Source organism: Pinus tabuliformis, chromosome 8 (genome assembly GCF_031772625.1).
Source record: "Pinus tabuliformis cultivar Carrire ecotype Pingquan chromosome 8, CPIR1, whole genome shotgun sequence".
Taxonomy (NCBI): Eukaryota; Viridiplantae; Streptophyta; class Pinopsida; order Pinales; family Pinaceae; genus Pinus; species Pinus tabuliformis.
The window spans coordinates 2,073,158,458-2,073,176,339 of record NC_142294.1 but is presented as its reverse complement, the minus strand read 5'-3'; the positions used below and the strand labels follow the sequence as shown (position 1 = coordinate 2,073,176,339).

The following is a 17,882-nucleotide window of genomic DNA, read 5'->3' as shown; positions in this document are numbered from 1 at the left end:
TGTGTGCCATTCTGGTGGCCATGTATCAACCACTACAAAAACAACGTCATCTATGGCTATGAAGGGGAGTGTGGTCCACTTCTGCTCTGGATCCCTGCGTGCCCTGATATATACATTGTGCATATCCACTTTAAGGTCTCCAAAGTTCTTCAAACTATCGTATACTGAGGTAGACAGGCGTGGTCGTTTGTTGATCCATAGTCGAATGCTTGCTTCCATTAGCACCCAGAAGATATTGGTTGCTCTGATTCGCTAGCGACCTTTGTTGCCCACAATGACGCGTATTTTGCTGCCTCTGGCTAGTCCTAGTCAAGGGAAGGAAACTGACTATCCTCAGGTAATTCACTGGTAACCAACATGATGGATTAAGGAAACCACGCGTAGTGGAAGCTCTTACCCTGTTCTTGGACCTCCTTGTAGTTTGTCAGAAACTCATCGCAGAGTAATTGCAGCTAGTTGAACTGTACCCCTTCTACGAATTGCTTGGCTAGCGTGATGACTGTGGCAGGTACCTCATTGCCCCTGTATTTTCTCATCACCTTTCCTGCCAATAACTGGATAGCTATGCAGACCTATTTTTTTTTAATACTAGTAATAACATACCCCCTCTGCTTCTTTTCTACCTTATATTTATTTTTCATAGCCTCCAAAAACGTCATATCCCCACCGGAGCTGGCAATTTCCGCAGGTCCCTTCTCGAATAGGGAAGTCGAGAAATCCTATGAATGAGCTCCGCCATGATGGGAATGGGCTCCTCCAGCCATAAGTACCCATCATGCATCACGAAAAGCAGTTGTCTGATATCAAATGTCGTAATTGGGGGCTGATAGAAGTGGGGAATTGATAGGAGGTGGAGTAGCCTGGCCTCCTCCACCCGTGTAGTCATGATCGTGGCTGCAGAGTGGTAACCGCACCTTCTGTGCTTTATTCCATCAGCTCGCTATTTTCTAAATGTGGGAACTTCTTAGTATCCACGAGGTCCCAATATTCACTTTATAGTGGGCATGCGGCCTATAGCCGTACCTTGAAATAGAACCCCTTCAGGGAGGAACGGGGTGTTGAGCGTGCTCGTCACAACGTCTAAATATTTAGGGACCGTTACCCTCCCTTTCAGTAGAGGGACATACTTGGGTAGTTTTGTTGTGGCACGTACTGGTTGGATGTCTTCTTCTATCTCTTCCTTTGGTTCCATTTCTTCGACATAGGTTGGAGGGTCCTCTTCCTCATCGTCGCTTTCAATATTAACCGTTTTACCTTTCTCTTCCATCGACAATTTGTCGAACCGGGGATTTCGTGGAGACATGCAGACTGGTCCTACTGCCTGTGGGTCCTTTTTGGGCCTCAGCGTCTGGGGTGATTTAGGGATTTCTGGTGTATCACCTACTGGCGGTGTAGAACTCTGGGCAGCTCCCCTAGTTGTTGTCATTATTCTGATCAGAGACTCTTGTGTATCCTTTGGCAATGCTTCAAACCACGGACTTGCTTTTACGGTTTCCAAGTTCATCAGGTTCCTACTTGTTTGATAACGCCTCAATTTAAACATGCCAAGGGTTGTTTGGTGATGGGCCACCTGTGCTTTATAGCCCTCTTGGAATTTAAATTCGGTCGTTCCCCTCTTTTGTGGCTCATTAATGCAGTTTTGGCAGTAGATCCTTTCAACCCTAGTTCTGACCCTATGTCTTAATTGTTCACCGTCCGCTCCTCGGTGTCTTAAATTGGACATTTGTCATGAAAAGTATCTGCAACAGTCACCTTCCATTCTACCCATGTGGCAGCGCAATCCCTTGTACGTGGACGCGTTGTGTGCTTCATACTGATTCTGTGCGTCATTTCCGAGCCGCGAAACTTCCTTACAGACTCCTTTACAGTCCCGCACCCTCTTCCAAATGCTTGGAGCGCTGAGACTGGGCATCCTACAGATAGTCAGGTGGTTGCACCCCTATTGTGGGGTTTCAATTTTCCTGCTAGCCCGGGCTATGGGCACCCTTCAAGTACCTTTGTATGTCACTTTCACTTTCTGTCTATCTTCTAGTCTTCAAAGTGATGGATGTTGTCTTCTAGTCTGTCTGTTTACCTCCTATAATTACTCTCCCTTGTCCCATTTGAGTTTTGACCAAGGTCATTGCCATAGTTCCCTGATTTTATCCTTTATGCCTGCATTTTTCCTTGCTTTTATCCTTTATTCCTGCATCACATGCACTTTAGACCACAAAGAAAAATATCCAAATCCAACTCATCTCATAAAAAAAATATAATCAAAGTATGAAATAAGTTGTGAGAATAGTTGGTTTGACTAAGCTAGGAGGTGAATTAACGACAATTAAGGCCCATATAATTACTCGATGATGAGATTCATCATCACCCCCCTACTGAAAGTGTTGCTTATCCTCTGAGAAACTTAGTCAATGTCCACATCCTTCATGGCTCTGGTAGCCTCTCTGACATCCCATGTTTTTTTCTGTGGTCTCTTCTTGTTTATAGAAGCCTTCTTTCCTTTCTACTCCTTCCCACTACCTCTTTTCCTCTTCTTCTTTTCTCCCTTATAGCATCTCTGAGAGTAGTGGTGGACTGAGTTTTAGGCCTATCCAATTGACCTTCAACCCTTGCATTGATTGATTATACATAGGTGTCATGTTGAGTGCCTCTCTCAACCTTTGAGGGGAGTGATATTCTCTGATCTTCAAGCTGTTTGGTAGTATTTTCCATCTCCTTTAGCAGACATGTATGTTATCATCTCTTAGTAGCCTAAACATGTCTTCAAAATGTGAAATTGCTTACAATTGGGAAACAAGATATCTAGGTGCCAACTGAGGATCATTTTCAATTATATTATGGGTGTTTATTAGGGCCATGGGATTTGATTGTTCAGCTCTGATGAAAAGAGGTTCATTTTTCTCTCTATCCAATTTTATTTTCATCTTTGCAACCCTTGAATTCTCATGTTTCATCAATGATGTTGATGCCATTAATTGTAGATCTCCTATCTCTACATTAGGATCCCAAATATTTATATCTGTGAGGGCCATGTTGTGCAAGTAAAACTCAACCATTTTGGCCCCATCCTCTAGTGCACTTTGATCACAAAGATCAATAAACTGATTGTAATCCTGAAATGGCATGGTGCCCCTTTGTGCTAGTGTTTTAATCTGAAATTGCAACCATTGCTCTCTGAGGTAAGGAGCATAGGATTTAGCTGGCATCCTACACTGGATGGCCTTTTGTTGTTCTTTCTCCTCTGTTTCAATGCCTTCTTCCTCTTTCTATTTCAGCATCATCCTCCTTCCCTTCTGCTTCATCATGTTCCTCTGTATTAGTTTCTTCTTCATCCATCTCATCCCCATCTAGCTCTGTATCTTCTTCTTCTTGTTTTTCCTTCTCCTCACTGACAGAAGGACTAACATCATAGGTGAGGGTTTTGATGTCATCCTCTGCTGGTAAGTCTCTGAATACTGACCATTTTATAGGGATCCTAAGGTTTTGGAGGGCATCCTTAATGAGGATCCTGATCAACCCATGGTGAGCCAACTGTTGGGAATTCCCTTCCTTTACTTTACTTTTGGAGTCTATGAGTGATTGCATCAAGAAATAGGGTATGTTGAGTCTTTGGTGAACTAGTTTTTTGACCCCAAATCTTAGTTCTTCAAGCATCCTAAAATGGTATCCATAAAAAACATTGTATCTACCCTCATATGAGATATATTTGATGAGTTGGTAGCCTACCTCACTCCATGGGTATGGTAGACTATCCCTCCTTACTCCATTTTTATCCTCTGTCGGTTCAAAGATCATAGGTGTTGCGTTGTCTATTTTCTACATGGTCATTCTTCTTCTTACTCTGCTGTCTGTTGATGGTTTCTTGGCTTTTGGAGATGTCTGTGACTGGAGATCTGTTGTTGTTGTGGAACTCCTGGATTTGATGTTGTTGCTGCTACTATGGAGCTCCTGGATTACCACTTGGCAATGTTTGGTATCTCCCTTGGAATTTCCTGATCATGTTGTTGGCCGGTGCTGTGAGGATGCTGCAATGAATGGACAGAGGGAGTAGGAGTGTGTGTGGATGCAAGGATGATGGTAATGGTTGAGGTGATTGGTTAGATCATGTCTAGTATGAATTTTTGGGACCTAACCAATCTACCATTCAGGGGATCCTGTAGAAAACACAATCTTCACCTAAATTGAAGCAATGAAGTGAAAAATAATGGAATTGATGGAGGGATTCATGGTAAGGAGTGGAGAAGATGAACATATGTGAGGCAGGGCTCCCTTTGGATCTTTTCTTTTCTCTTTGATTGTCTTTCTCACCCACCTGCAAATAACAATTATATTTTTTCTTATATATATATATATATATATATATATATAACACCTAGGCTGCCTCAGAGAGGTTTTCACCCTAGATATCTACCTTTGGCACCTTAAGGAAGGTTTTCACCCAGTGATCTTCTTACTCCTTTTCATTTTTTCTCATCCTTAGGCTGCCTCTTCATGGAGTTTTTCACCTGAATACTTATTCTTTTTTCTCTCTTTTCAGTGCCCTGATGAGGGAGGAGCTGGAACTTGCTCCACCATCATCACTGTCTTATTGATATTGTCAATGAATTCTTGTTTTGATAAAGGCCTCTTGTACATTTTCAATCAGTGTCCATTAACAAGAAATGGAATGGCTTCTTCTGTCTTCATCTATAGTTATGATTTTCACTGAACCATTATCATGGCATCTTTCCACCACATAAGGTCCGAGCCATCTTGTCCTTAGCTTGCCCTTGAAGTCTTTATACCTAGAGTCATATAGCAATTCCCAGTATCTCTCTTGAAATTGCTTCTCTTTAATGTGTTTGTCATGCCAGATCTTCCTCTAAAGCTGAACTATCTATGTATATAGGAGGGCCTGCATTCTGAATTCATTGAAGCCATTCAAATGTAACAATCTTTCTTTCTATGCATGACTAAGATCCAAATCTGGTTGGGATGCCATCCTTAATGTGTTATATTCAAACTCAATGGACAGTAAATCCTTTTTCCCATAGACCAGCTCATAGGGTGTAAATCTAGTGGTGGTCTTCCATGTTGTATTAGAGGCTTAGGTGGCCTCAACTAGTCTCTCTGCCCATTCCTTCTTGTTGCTGCTCACTACCTTGGTTAAGATGTTCTCCAGTGCCCTTTTGGTCACCTCCACTTGCCCATTAGCCTGTGGATGATAAGGAGTGGAGGTCCTATGCTTGATTTTGTGATGGCTGAGCAGATCTTCAATCATGCTGGAGGTAAACTAGCTGACTTGGTCTGTGACTAGCTCTCTAGGGTACCCAAATTTGTAGAGTACATTCTCCCTGAGGAACTGAGCCACTTTCTCTTCTGTTGCTGCCTTAATTACCTTCGTTTCAGCCCACTTAGTCAACTAATCAGTGCACACAATAATGTACTGCTTTTTCTTTGAAGGAGGGTTGATAAGCCCAATGAATTCCATGCCCCACTTGTCAAATGGCTTGAAAGTCACTTGAGGTTGTAGGGGCATTTCATCTCTTGGAGTAGGTTTTCCCATCCTCTTGCACCGATTACACTGACTAGTGTACTTTTTCACATCCTGATGAAGAGTAGGCCAATAATACCCTGCTTGTAACACTTTGAATGTTGTCCTCTTTGTTGCAAAGTGACCTCCATAAGGCCCATCATGACAGGTTAGAAGGATGTAAAAGACTTTGTCTTCCCTTACACACCTTCTCAAGATTTGATCTGGGCCAAGTTTGAATAAATTGCCCCCAATCTAGGTGAATGGGGCGCTTTCCTTACTATCTTGATCTTTTCTTTGGAAGGCAAGTTTGGTGGGAACTGTGATGATACCAAATAGTTTGCTATATCAGCAAACAATGGAACTGAAATAGCAAACAAATGCTCATCTGGTAACTGGTCATCCATCATTCCTTCTTCACCTGCAGGCAGATTCATCTAGATAGAAAGTTTACAAAAACATTTTCCTTACCAGGCTTATCAACAATAGTAAGATAAAACTACTGTAACAAAAGAAACGATCTTATAATTCTAGCATTCACATCTGGTTTGTTCATTAAATATTTGATTACAACATGATCAATATGCACAAATGTTTGATAGCCTGTAATGTAATGCCTAAATTTTTTTAATGAATGCACAACAATGACGAGTTCCTTTTTTGTCATGGTATAGTTTAGCTCAGCCTTTGATAGGTTCTTACTGATAAAATAGATGGCATAGGGAAATTTCTCCTCTTCCTGACCTAAGGCTTCTCTTATGGCTTTGTGCGAGGCATCAACATGAATATGAAAAGGTAGGGTCCAGTTGGGCCTCTAAGGATTGGTTCAATGGCTAACTTACCCTTTAGAATGTCTAAGGTCTCTTGACAACTCTTTGACCATATAAACTCAGAATCTTTGGCCAACAACCAAAACAAAGGAGAGGCCAACTTGATGAAGTCCTTTATGAACCTTTGGTAGTATCCAGCTAACCCTAAGAAACTCCTGACATCTCTCTGCTTTTGTGGAGGTGGGACCCTTTGGATGATTACTATTTTGTTTGGGTCCACCTGTAGTCCTTCTTGAGATATTGAATGACCTAGCACGGTCCCTTCAGTCTTTAAAAATTCACATTTTTCTGGACTGAGAGACTGGTTCATTTCAATGCATTTGTGCAATACTTTTCCTAGGTTAGTTAGGGCTTCTTGAAAATCACAGCCATAACGTGTAAAGTCATCCATATATATTTCCACAGAATCCTGTACTAATTCAGCAAAAATACTAAAGACTACTCTCTAGAAAGTGGCAGGAGAATTGCATAGGACAAAATGAAGGACCCTATAGGAAAAATTACCCCAAGGGTAGGTGAATGTGGTCTTGTCCTGGTCTTCTGGACAGATTTGGATTTTTTTGTACCCACTGAATCCATCTAGGAAAGAAAGGAACTTCTTCCTTGCCAGGCCATCTAGCACTTGGTCAATGAAGGGTAGGGGAAAATGATCCTTCTATGTGGTTTTGTTCAACTCCCTATAATCAACACAAATCCTCCACTTACCATTTTTCTTGGGAACTAACACTAAAGGAGAGACCCACTCACTCTCTAAGATAGGGTAAATGAATCCTGCATCTAGCAGTTTTTGCGGTTCTTCTTTCACTATGTCTTTAAGAGCTGGATTCGTCCTCCTTTGTGGTTGCTTGACTCGCTTGCAACCTTCTTTGATGTATATGTGGTCAGTACACATTAAGGGGTGTACTCCCTTCATTTCCTTATAACTCTAAGTGAAGGATTCTAGGTTTTCTCTCAACATGTTGCATAGCTTTTCCTCTTCTAAAGCAAAAAGAGATTGATTAATTTTTAAAGTTTTCTCTGGGCCAAATTCTATGGCTTTGACACAGAGTGGGTTGGGATTGGCCAAGCATAAGACAATTGGATGATTGTTCTGGGTTTCCATTACTTCTTCTTCTAATGGTAGTGAACTAGGAGTTGGACTTTGGAGCAGGTGTTCAATTAAGTCATCCTCATCTTTCTATCCTCCTCATATGGTTGCTTCCAAATCATAAATTTTTGTGGAATAAACCTCATCTTCTTCCTCCTCCTCCAACCATAAAGGTAAATCATGCTCTAGGGTAGGTTGAGCAGGAGGTTATAAGACTAACTATTTGGACATATGCCCATTCTTGATGGTCATATTCCTATCCTTGTAGCTAATGTAAGCATCATCTGTGGCCAACCATGGCCTCCCAAGGATGAGAGGGTAACCAGTAAGCTTAGTCTTAGGTTGGAGAACTAGGAAATCTGCAGGGTACTCCCAGGCGTCAATGGAGACCATCACATCCTCCACAATTCCCTTAGGGGAAACTGTGGAATGGTCTACAAGTTGCAGAACTATTGTGGTATTCCTCAATGACCCTTGGAGGTTGAGCTTGAGCATGGTGTCCTTGGTCATCACATTAATGGTAGCCCCAAGATCAATCAGAGTGTATGGGAAAATGGTGCCATTGATGTGCACATGTACTATAGGGCTTCAAGGGTCCAAAAAATTTGGACATATTACCTACCCCAGCATTAAGTCAGACAACTGCACAATAACATTAATGGTAGGGGCATCCCTTTTTCTTCTTCCTGGATGCTTGAAGAATTTCTCCTTAATCAACCTATTATAAATGGGAACATCTTTGATTTTCTGGAGAAGGGGGATCTTTACACATAGATTTTTCAATTCTCCTAGAAGTTTAATTTCTTTTGGGGTAGGCTGGAGTGGTTGGGTTAATCTCTCAGGAAAGGGTGGATTTACTTTAAGGTTGCTTTCCTCTCTTTCTTTCTCAACCTCCCTATCTGGAGAGGGAGGTTGGTTGTCTGGGAAAATTCTCCCAGATCTTAGGTTGATCTCTTGGACTTCTACAGCATAAGCTGGGTATGATGTCTCTCCACTGCATACTTGTTAAGCCTGCATATTGTTCGGGTTCAAATTTGGCTGGGCAGGCATCTATGGTTGCTTAGGTGGAGCAGAGTGAAGGAGTTGTGATTGGGTAGGTGGTGGAGGCAATAGGGCTAGAACATTATTGAATTTGGTCCTCCACCCCTGGGGTGGTGTATTCCACTAAGGTTGTGGTTGAACATAAGGTTGAAATTACCAAATGGTTGGCTAGGAATGCTATTGAGATGCATAGGACCAAGGAAGGGGTGTAGAGCAGGAAGGATGAGCAGGGGGTCCCAAAGAAGGTATAGATGTGGTTTGGTTGGGGTTGTAATATGCATGGGATGACCCTTTCATACCCTGCTGGTATGGTCTAGGCCAAGGAGGCCTCCTTTGGTTGATGTAGCAAAGCTGTTCAGTGACCCATTCAGCCACTTGATATAAAACTTTGAGTCCAACTAAAGAAGGGAACTTATCTGTGGAGTGGTTTTCTTCACAAACTGAGCAAATCTTAATATAGTTCAATGGACATTCATTCTTAGGATGCCTCCCGGTGCATCTTGGACAAAATATGGCCAAGGCTCTTTCTGCTTCCTCTTGCTTCCTTTTGATGTTCATTGTGTCTAATTGCAATGCAAGGGTTTGCAGCATATCAATTTTGAAATCTTCCAACATATTTCCAAGTTCACCTTTGATGGATGAGTTGGAGGATGATGTACTGGCCATAGGTTGACTACCCCTACCCTTTTTCCTAGTTGCCCTAGAATGGTTTCTAAAGACAGACTTAATATCCTCATAGGCTAATTGGTAGATATCTCCTCCTGCTATCATATGTAAGGTATTCAGAATATTCTCCCTTACTCCTCTAAGCAAGACCAACTTCAGTGACTCAGGGTCAAGTGTGCACCTGGCCCTTTTGTAACTGAGCTGGAATCTTTCTTCACAGTATTATAAGGATTCATCTTGGCCTATGGTCATCTTCAAATATCTTCTTTAGTATCCTTTGACCTACAATAGTCCCTATGTTTGTTGTTAAAATCTTGTTGCATCTGAGCCCAATTTGTGATGCTATCTCTAGGTAAACCCATGAACCAGCGTAATGTTGCATCCTTGAGGGTAGATGGAAATTGTTTCAACCTTTTCTCATCATCTGTACAGTCATAGGTTCGGCATATAACAACAAACTCAAATACGAAAGTGTCAAGGTCCTCTATGGTTAGGCCATGGAAATGAGGTAGAGTAGAGGGGCTTACATTCTTCATCTTAGTGTCCCATTGGTCTCCCTGATGGGGAAGGCACCCTCAATTCTCTCTCTATTTCCTCTATCATTTCGGTTTTCAGCCATTAGTTCAGTAGGAATGGGTTCTTCCTCTTCTTCTTCCCTTGTAGGTTCCTCAAATATGTAAGGTTGCTCACCTAAAGGGTCTTCCAATTCACCGTCGTTGAAGAAGATAGAAGGTTGACTATTGGATGCAATGGGGGTATTTGACCAGAATTTCCCTGAATTGTCCCTATTCCTACGAGGCATGAAAGGAAATGTTTTTGGGTTGGTTTTTGTAAGAATTTTTTTTTTTTTAAAAGCTGGAAAGTACTCTGTAGAAATGAAATTGTTGATGGAATGAAAAACCACTAACAAGAAAAAATACTTGCTGAATTGAAATTCTACTTGCATAATGAAATTGTTGATTTGAAGGAAATTTCTTATTTGAAGGAAGACTACTGACAGAAAAAGACTACTTGTTGAACTGAAATTCTACTTGCAGAATGGAAAGGAAAGTAGATAATGACAACTGAAAGAAAGGAAGAAACTAGATTACTTTTGCATGAATAAAGTAATGGAAGAAAATTGGAGACTAGAAATAGAAGAAAGCAGTAATCACATTCTACTTAGACACCTCCCTGACAACGGTCCCAAAAAGTGATGAGCCTAGGTATTGCAACAAGAATGCTACAACTCCCAAGGCTACCAGCTTTACTTATCAACCCGAGGTTCGTACAAACTTGGAGGTGATAGTGCTATATGCAAAAGTAGAAGTGAAGGTCTTGCTTGTTGTCACTGTTTATCTGGCAAGAGACTCCAGGGTTTCCAAGCCATACTTCTATAGGGTCAGAAAAAGCTTAATTTTTTGATGGAAGAAGAGAAAACCTATTCTAAGAGAGAGCTACTCTATTGCAGTAATGAAGAAAACAACATGAAATGCTAAACCATACCCTAACCTAATTAACCAATTAAATAGCTATGCTAAGCAGAATTGCTAAAACAACACTAACCTAATGCTGTTATCTAAGTTGCAGAGGTAAAGAGCATTAAACTATACTAAGGTGTAAGCAAAGAAACTAGACTAAATCTATTTTCAAGCAGAAGAGCAATTGGAGGTCGAAATCAATGAAAGGAGGATGTAAGGACACAATAGCACATAGGGACCATTGGATTGATCAACGAACAAAAGATGAATGATGGAGATCTTATCGCAAAGGCTTAAGTGACTAGATGGATGAATAGGGTGAATGCACAGGATGAACGACTGAGGTCTTATCGCGGAGGTTAAGTCAAGAGATGGATGGACAGGGTAACAAAGCGATGAACGACTGAGATCTTATCGTGCGGATTAAGTCAAGAGATGGACGAACAAGATTAACCGGAGGATGGACGGTGGAGATCGTATCGTGGGAAAGAGAAACGTGTGGAAATGATAGAGCGGGTTTCTAAGGCAGTAAGTAGTTTTTCGCTCGCCCTCAAGGCTGTAAGTAGTGCATGACATGTAGCACGAGAAAACCACTTTTATCGCGTGCTCTCGGGTGGATAATTGTCATGCAATAATCCACATGAGATTTCACGATAGCCATTAGATCAGGAAGGGCTTATCAATGGTGGAGATCGACCTAGCTAGTTGGTGATCGAGTGATGAGATAGTCGTCGGATCAAGAGACAGATCAAAGGTGGAGATTAAAGCACATAAAGTAAGTGGAAGACTTCACGTGAGGAAGCAGTTAGAGAAAATAATGAATCGGATGGTGATTTTGAAGGTTTGTTGTGGATTATATGACAAGGAAGCGATGCATGAAGAACATGTTGAAGGAGGATTCAAAGGAAAATGACAGAAAAGCCAGTGAGGGCGAACAAATAACTGCATCGAACAACAAACTCCATAGCTCATGCGAGAACTAGAAACTTGTGTTTTTGGGGTTGTTGAAGGGTCTCTTCCTCAAGTCATGGTATCAGAGGGAGGAGATGAGGCTAAGACACCTGTGCACAACCTTATGGTGATGTTTTCTCCTAGCTAACCTGTAAACTGCAAGAATGCACAAATGGAAGTAAACTATAGTAAATGTAACTATGAAGCAAATGAATAGAAAAACCATGAATAATATATGCTATACTGTTGTAATGAAAATGAAGCTACTTAAGCAAATAAAACAGAAAACCAAGAATCTACTTAAGCAAATGAAAAAAACCAAAAATATATGCTAGCATACATGTATAGTAAAGAGGAGCTTTGGTTGCTCGGGTTGGGCCCTAACCCAAGAGCTTCAGCCCTCTAAGCTAACTCAGAGTTGGCTCAAAACAAAACTCATGTTTATTATAAATACCATGGATTACAGAACAAACTATCACAAGTCTTGCAACTCATAAATAAAGCAGAGTTTTTAAAATAGAAGTCTGAATCCTAATGAGGTCCTAAGCCTCTCTACTTATACATCTAATAAACTGGTTTCTGTCACTTTCACTTGCTCGGTTGTCTTCTAGTCTTCAAAGTGATGGTTGTTTGCACTTTGATGATGGAGGAATATTCAAATGGAGGGGTAGTAAATGAGAAGGATTTACCTCCTATAATTACTCTCCCTTGTCCCACTCAAGTTTTGACCAAGGTCTTTTCCATAGTTCCCTGCTTTTATCCTTTATGCCTGCATTTTTCCTTGATTTTATCCTTTATTCGTGCATTACATGCACTTTAGACCACAAAGCAAAATATCCAACTCTAACTCGTCTCATAAACAAACTATAATCAAAATTATGAAATAAGTTGTGAGAATAGTTGGTTTGACTAAGCTAGTAGGTGAATTAAGGGTAATTAAGGCCCATATAATTACTCAATGATGAGGCTCATCACATAGCTTCTGAATCCAACCAAACAATTAAGCCATAATGACATTACATAAAGTCATTTCATTCTCTAAAATAATATCATAATGTATATGCAACTGTTATGAATAAAACTAGTGTATATATGCGCTTCACATGCATATGGACTACGTAAAGTTATGAGATCAATATTTATCAAACCCTAGTAGTAAACCATTCATCAAAATGAATTCATCAAGATATGCCAACCATCAACTAATAGTAGAATGGACCATGTTCATCTATAAGTGACAACAGTAATCAAACCACAACTATTCATATTATATACGTGACTATTCAAAAGCATATCCGCATATGTACGTGAGATTCGGGAATGCAAGTAATCTACAAATCATAAAACAATTAGTCACCCAACCATATCTCAAAGGATAAATAAGCATAGATAGATATAATAAAATAACTTATGCATAATCCTTGCATAAGCACATTCATACTAATCTTCAGTTATGAAACATTAACAAATCACTTCATTTTCCCTCCTATATACATGAAAAACAACTTTAGATCTCTTATAGTTGATCCTCCTCCTTGCTCCCTAGTGCACACCTGTTCCATATCATATCACACATGAATCATCCATAAAATGCACACGCTATACTACTCAATATCCTTCTCCTTTTATAGCCTTTTGTGTTGACAATACCACAGGAAAATCCCTTGGGTTTGTTGTTAGTAATTGTTGACGAGATCAAATAGACAATGTTGTCAAAAAATTGTGGGAGATTACCATGGCAAGTGCTCATGATTTCTTTATTTTCCACACGCGGGATAATATACATAACTTTTGTTCATAGAACCTACATATGTACACAACTTTTATCCATAGAGGTCACGTATACTTTTCCAACTTCATATCTTTATCTTTTCTCAAATTAATCCTATGACAAGGCTACCAATACACTTCCTCGTTTATGCAATACTTGTACCAATATGTCATCTGCAGTAGTTCTATATCATCAAGGAAAACACATAATATTATAACCAGGCTGACATCAAGGACATATTTGATATGCAGGCTTCCATCAAGGACAACATATTAGCCATAATGCCAACACTTTCCAGGTGACAACCTTCTATTCTTCATTTGAAATTTCCTATATATTGATATTATTCCTAGCAAGCAACCACCACAACAAGTAGTCACCCCATCCCTTTGGAATCTATGTCCCATTACTCAGCCCATATTTTATTTTTATCAAAAATTTTACATTTCATACATAAATGTAACAAATTGGGGTTGTCACATTTCCACCCCTAGGAACGGGTGGCTTGGTCACCCTCCTTACAACCATTCCAACATTTCTTGACCACCTTGTCAATTTACCCTTTCAAGGGGAGAATGTGAGAGGTGTTGTGGAGTGGGGGAGGGTGTGGTGTCTAAGGAGTACCTTTAGGAAGGAAGGTGGTCAAGGGACATGCAAATACATTGAAGGACTAAGGAGGTTTGCGAAAACAAACATTTTTTTCAACTTCAAAGACCCATGAAAGAAATCTCTTTTCAGGAAAACAAAGGTTTAGATAAAGTTACCATGATGACATTCTTGTTATTGGTCATATAGGACATTAATATGCGAAGGATTTTTGCTCTTTTCTAGGATAGATTAAGGTCCATATTTTTTTGCATTAGAAGCTTCCTTCCCTCCTCACATAACAATACAAATAACAGAATCTTCCTGCACAATAGAAAATAAATGGTATTGATGTATTTTTCATACCTTGATTTTTAAACAATGAATGAAACACGCATAACCAAAGGAATATCAAGTTGTGTACTTGCTCAATCATGCAAAATTTTTCAATATCAAATCGATGTTTCATATTGATGCATGTTAGAAATTGGTTTTGTTCTTGATACATATAGACATCACGCCCAATGTTTGACAGGGTCTACAGTTCTTGCTATCTCATAAGGAGGCACCATCCCTAGTAGGAGCTAAATGTTGTAGCCTAATTTGACTCTCTTTAATAACTTGGATACATATTCAAATTCTACCTCAAATGAACCTTCATCTGGTGACTACTAGCCTTATTCGACCTCCTAAATGAATATTTTATATGTTAATCCACTCCTCATAATTGATTTCTAATCATAAGAAAGGGATAATCAGTGAACACAATTAAAACAAAATCCAACCATAATGGATAATATTAATGAAAAAACCTTATAAACCATACGTTGATATATATGCATATTCATATAATTATATTTCTAAGCAAGGATGAATGGTATTGGATTCTCATTGATATCATTTTTTTTTGTCATGAATTTTCATCACATTATAGTTTACGAATTTAAATTAGAATATAATTTGACGTAAATATATAAAATTCCAGTGATGCATGTGGCATGCTATTGTGGATAATGTTTTTTATATATATGGTCATACATACATGTTATTCATGAAAATTCCATGGTTTGTAGGGGAGAAAATAATTGCTTACAATATTCATGTAGTGAATACTTCTAACCATCACCAAGCTACACTAGTAAACGCCCATCTCGAGCAACCACTGAGAAAAAGATGATCTCTCAATTCTTCCCATGACAATAATTGGGTCATTCCCACAAACAATTGAATTGAGTATGTTTCTTTGTGAATAAAAGATAAATAAAATTTCAAAGGAAGAATATGTTTTCTCCATCAATAAGAAATCACTAAGATTGTCAGATTACAAGTGGAACTTTTTATTGATATGTTTATGTTGGGAAAACCCGAGAGGAACAATATTGTAAAATACATTGGAGAATAACTGCGGGTCTTGGAATTTATGCCAAATGGGTGGGTTTATTCATATGGATCCAATTGTGTCAAGTGACAATTTACATATGGTGATGTTCATTGCCCAAATCCTATGACTATATTTTGGTTCAATATGGCTCAAAGAATGATTGTGTAATCCATGATTGTGTAATCCATGAAGGAAATGCTCACTAGCCCAATGATAATTTTGAGTTGGTTGTTTGTTAGAAATGATCAACCAAGATTTGAAAATTTCTTTGGCCATTAATGGTGAGATAGAATATTTAGAAGGAATTCGAATTTAGGTGATTCAAATTGACGAGGTTGCTCATAGGGAAAGATTTCCTTTATGCATGATTGAACATGCTTATCACCTAAATTAGGATGTCCATGGACTCGGCATTACTAATTGTGGTGTGCAAGGCACCACTCATATCCAGACACACTTGTGTTGCTTTAAATTTAATGATATTATTCATTACATCATTGATATGGATGTTGATGTCATCACCCTTGAGAATTGTCATTTTTATGAAAATATACTCTCATTTTTTTGAGAATGTGTGAACTATGGGCCAGGTTTGGCATTGGTGTTTATCACATTCACTTTTAATACATTCCAAAACATAGGGAAAAATCTCTTCTTGACCTATCAAAAAAATGTAAATTCTTTGAAGATCTCGCTCCATGCTTTGGCATTCTCTAGTACCATTTTAGTATTATCACAGGAAATTGAATCCATCTCTAACAACAAGTGCTTGAAATCATCTTACAATGCAGTAGTTATTATTCAGTGCATAGAATCACATCTTGATACTAGAACCATGTTCCCCAACACTTATATACCTCTATATATATACACTTTTCTAAATGCTATCAACAAGACATGATAATTTGAATACCTATAGCTTACTCACATTGGAGGGATTGGTGCACTTGTGAAGATGGATAATATGGATGTCATTAATTTTCTACTTTCTAAATAAACAACTTATTTGTGCTTGTGAGCAATGCAAATGGGAAGTGAACCATCAATAATAGTGGTAAATTTTATTGCTAAAAAAAAAGATACTCTTCGATGATATTAGATTAGCATATATTTTTGCAACAATAGAGCAATCTTTTGTAGTAGGTCAAGTATTAGAAACCATGGTTTCATCACTTGCAAAAAAACCACTTGTGCAATTTCTTAAAAACATAATTCATTTTTATCTTCGACTTTATAAAAATCAAAGGGCATGTGAAGCATTAAGGAAATTCTTGCCTAATATTTTATGGGGTGCAACCATTAGCAATTTCCTTTATGAGGACCCTAGTTCACTTCACACATGCGTATCAAATGCCATCAAATTAGACAATAGAGTTAATTAATGAACATGTCACCACCCAATATAAATGAGGGCTCTCCATCAAGATCTTTACCAGTTGATGGATCCATTGGATCCCAAATCTAAATAAAAAAGTTCCCCCCTCGTATACTGATGGAATAATATTTTGTTCATTAAAAGGGTGTATTTAGTAAAGTCAAAAAATATATTATTAACACCATATGAATCTTGTTCATGTAAAGAATCAAATGAACGAAAGACTTATTTTGAAGAGGGAAAATGAAAAAGTATTGAAAGGAAATTTTGACTTTGTAAAACTCGATCATATTGTTATCCTCCACAATGTCCCAAGGCTGAGAAAGGAGATTGACGGAGGTAACCTCAAACCTCTTATGGTTCAACAACTAGCGCTGATAAACCAGAGAGGGCTCTCTCTATAAATCTCACAACCAAATATGATTGGAGTGGGGAAAAATATTAGGCTAGGTATGTTTAGCTCTAGGGTTTTGAAATTTAGGGTTTTACTGGATCATGAGTGAAAATTAGGGAACTAGGTCAAAATATCAAAGGTTTCAGCTGCAAGAGACATAGAGGAGCAAGGTAGGTATGCTTTTGTGATAATTTAAGAGTTGGTATATGTAGTGTAGGGTGGAAAAGAAAAGATTCAAAATGAGAATGACAAGCATGAATTCATTTATCATAAGACTAAGTACACAAAATGATTTTACTAACCAAAACATAGCTTAATTAAAAGAATTCTACTTAAAACCTCTTAAGAAAATCACTGAAGAAGGAAGATATGGAAAAGAGACTTTTATATAATTCATATAAAACTATAACAGAGAGAAAACATTATCACAAAATCACAAAAAAAGAATTCCTGAATAATAGCTACAACTGTCCTTTGATTTCTTGTAAAAGATGATGAGTACAAGCTCCAAGCCTTTCACTCTCTGACGTCCAACCTGTAATTCTTCGAAATATGAAGTATTTATACAATTATTTACAGAAAAGTATCTTAAAAAAATCAATATTCTTTTCATAAATTCGTAAAAATAGATCAAAAATGTTAAAAATATCATTTGGCTAAGCTCTGGTGTTGTTCTGGGCATTCTGGTGTAACTGAGTCCTTGAGTAAACATTTTAGTTAGTCCTACTAACTGATGAACTGCTCTGATATTCCATTTTTTATGCATTATGTTTTGAAAATTGTTGTAATGAATGTGAAATGTTGGCTTCTTTTTTTGCTTAAAACATGCTGAAAA

At 38.6% G+C, this 17,882-nt stretch overlaps 1 pseudogene; it reads left to right on the top strand.

Annotated features, from left to right (window-relative positions):
• The first annotated feature begins 274 nt into the window (after positions 1-274).
• Positions 275-16,660, top strand: LOC149244796 (uncharacterized; annotated as a pseudogene).
• Positions 16,661-17,882: the final 1,222 nt, after the last annotated feature.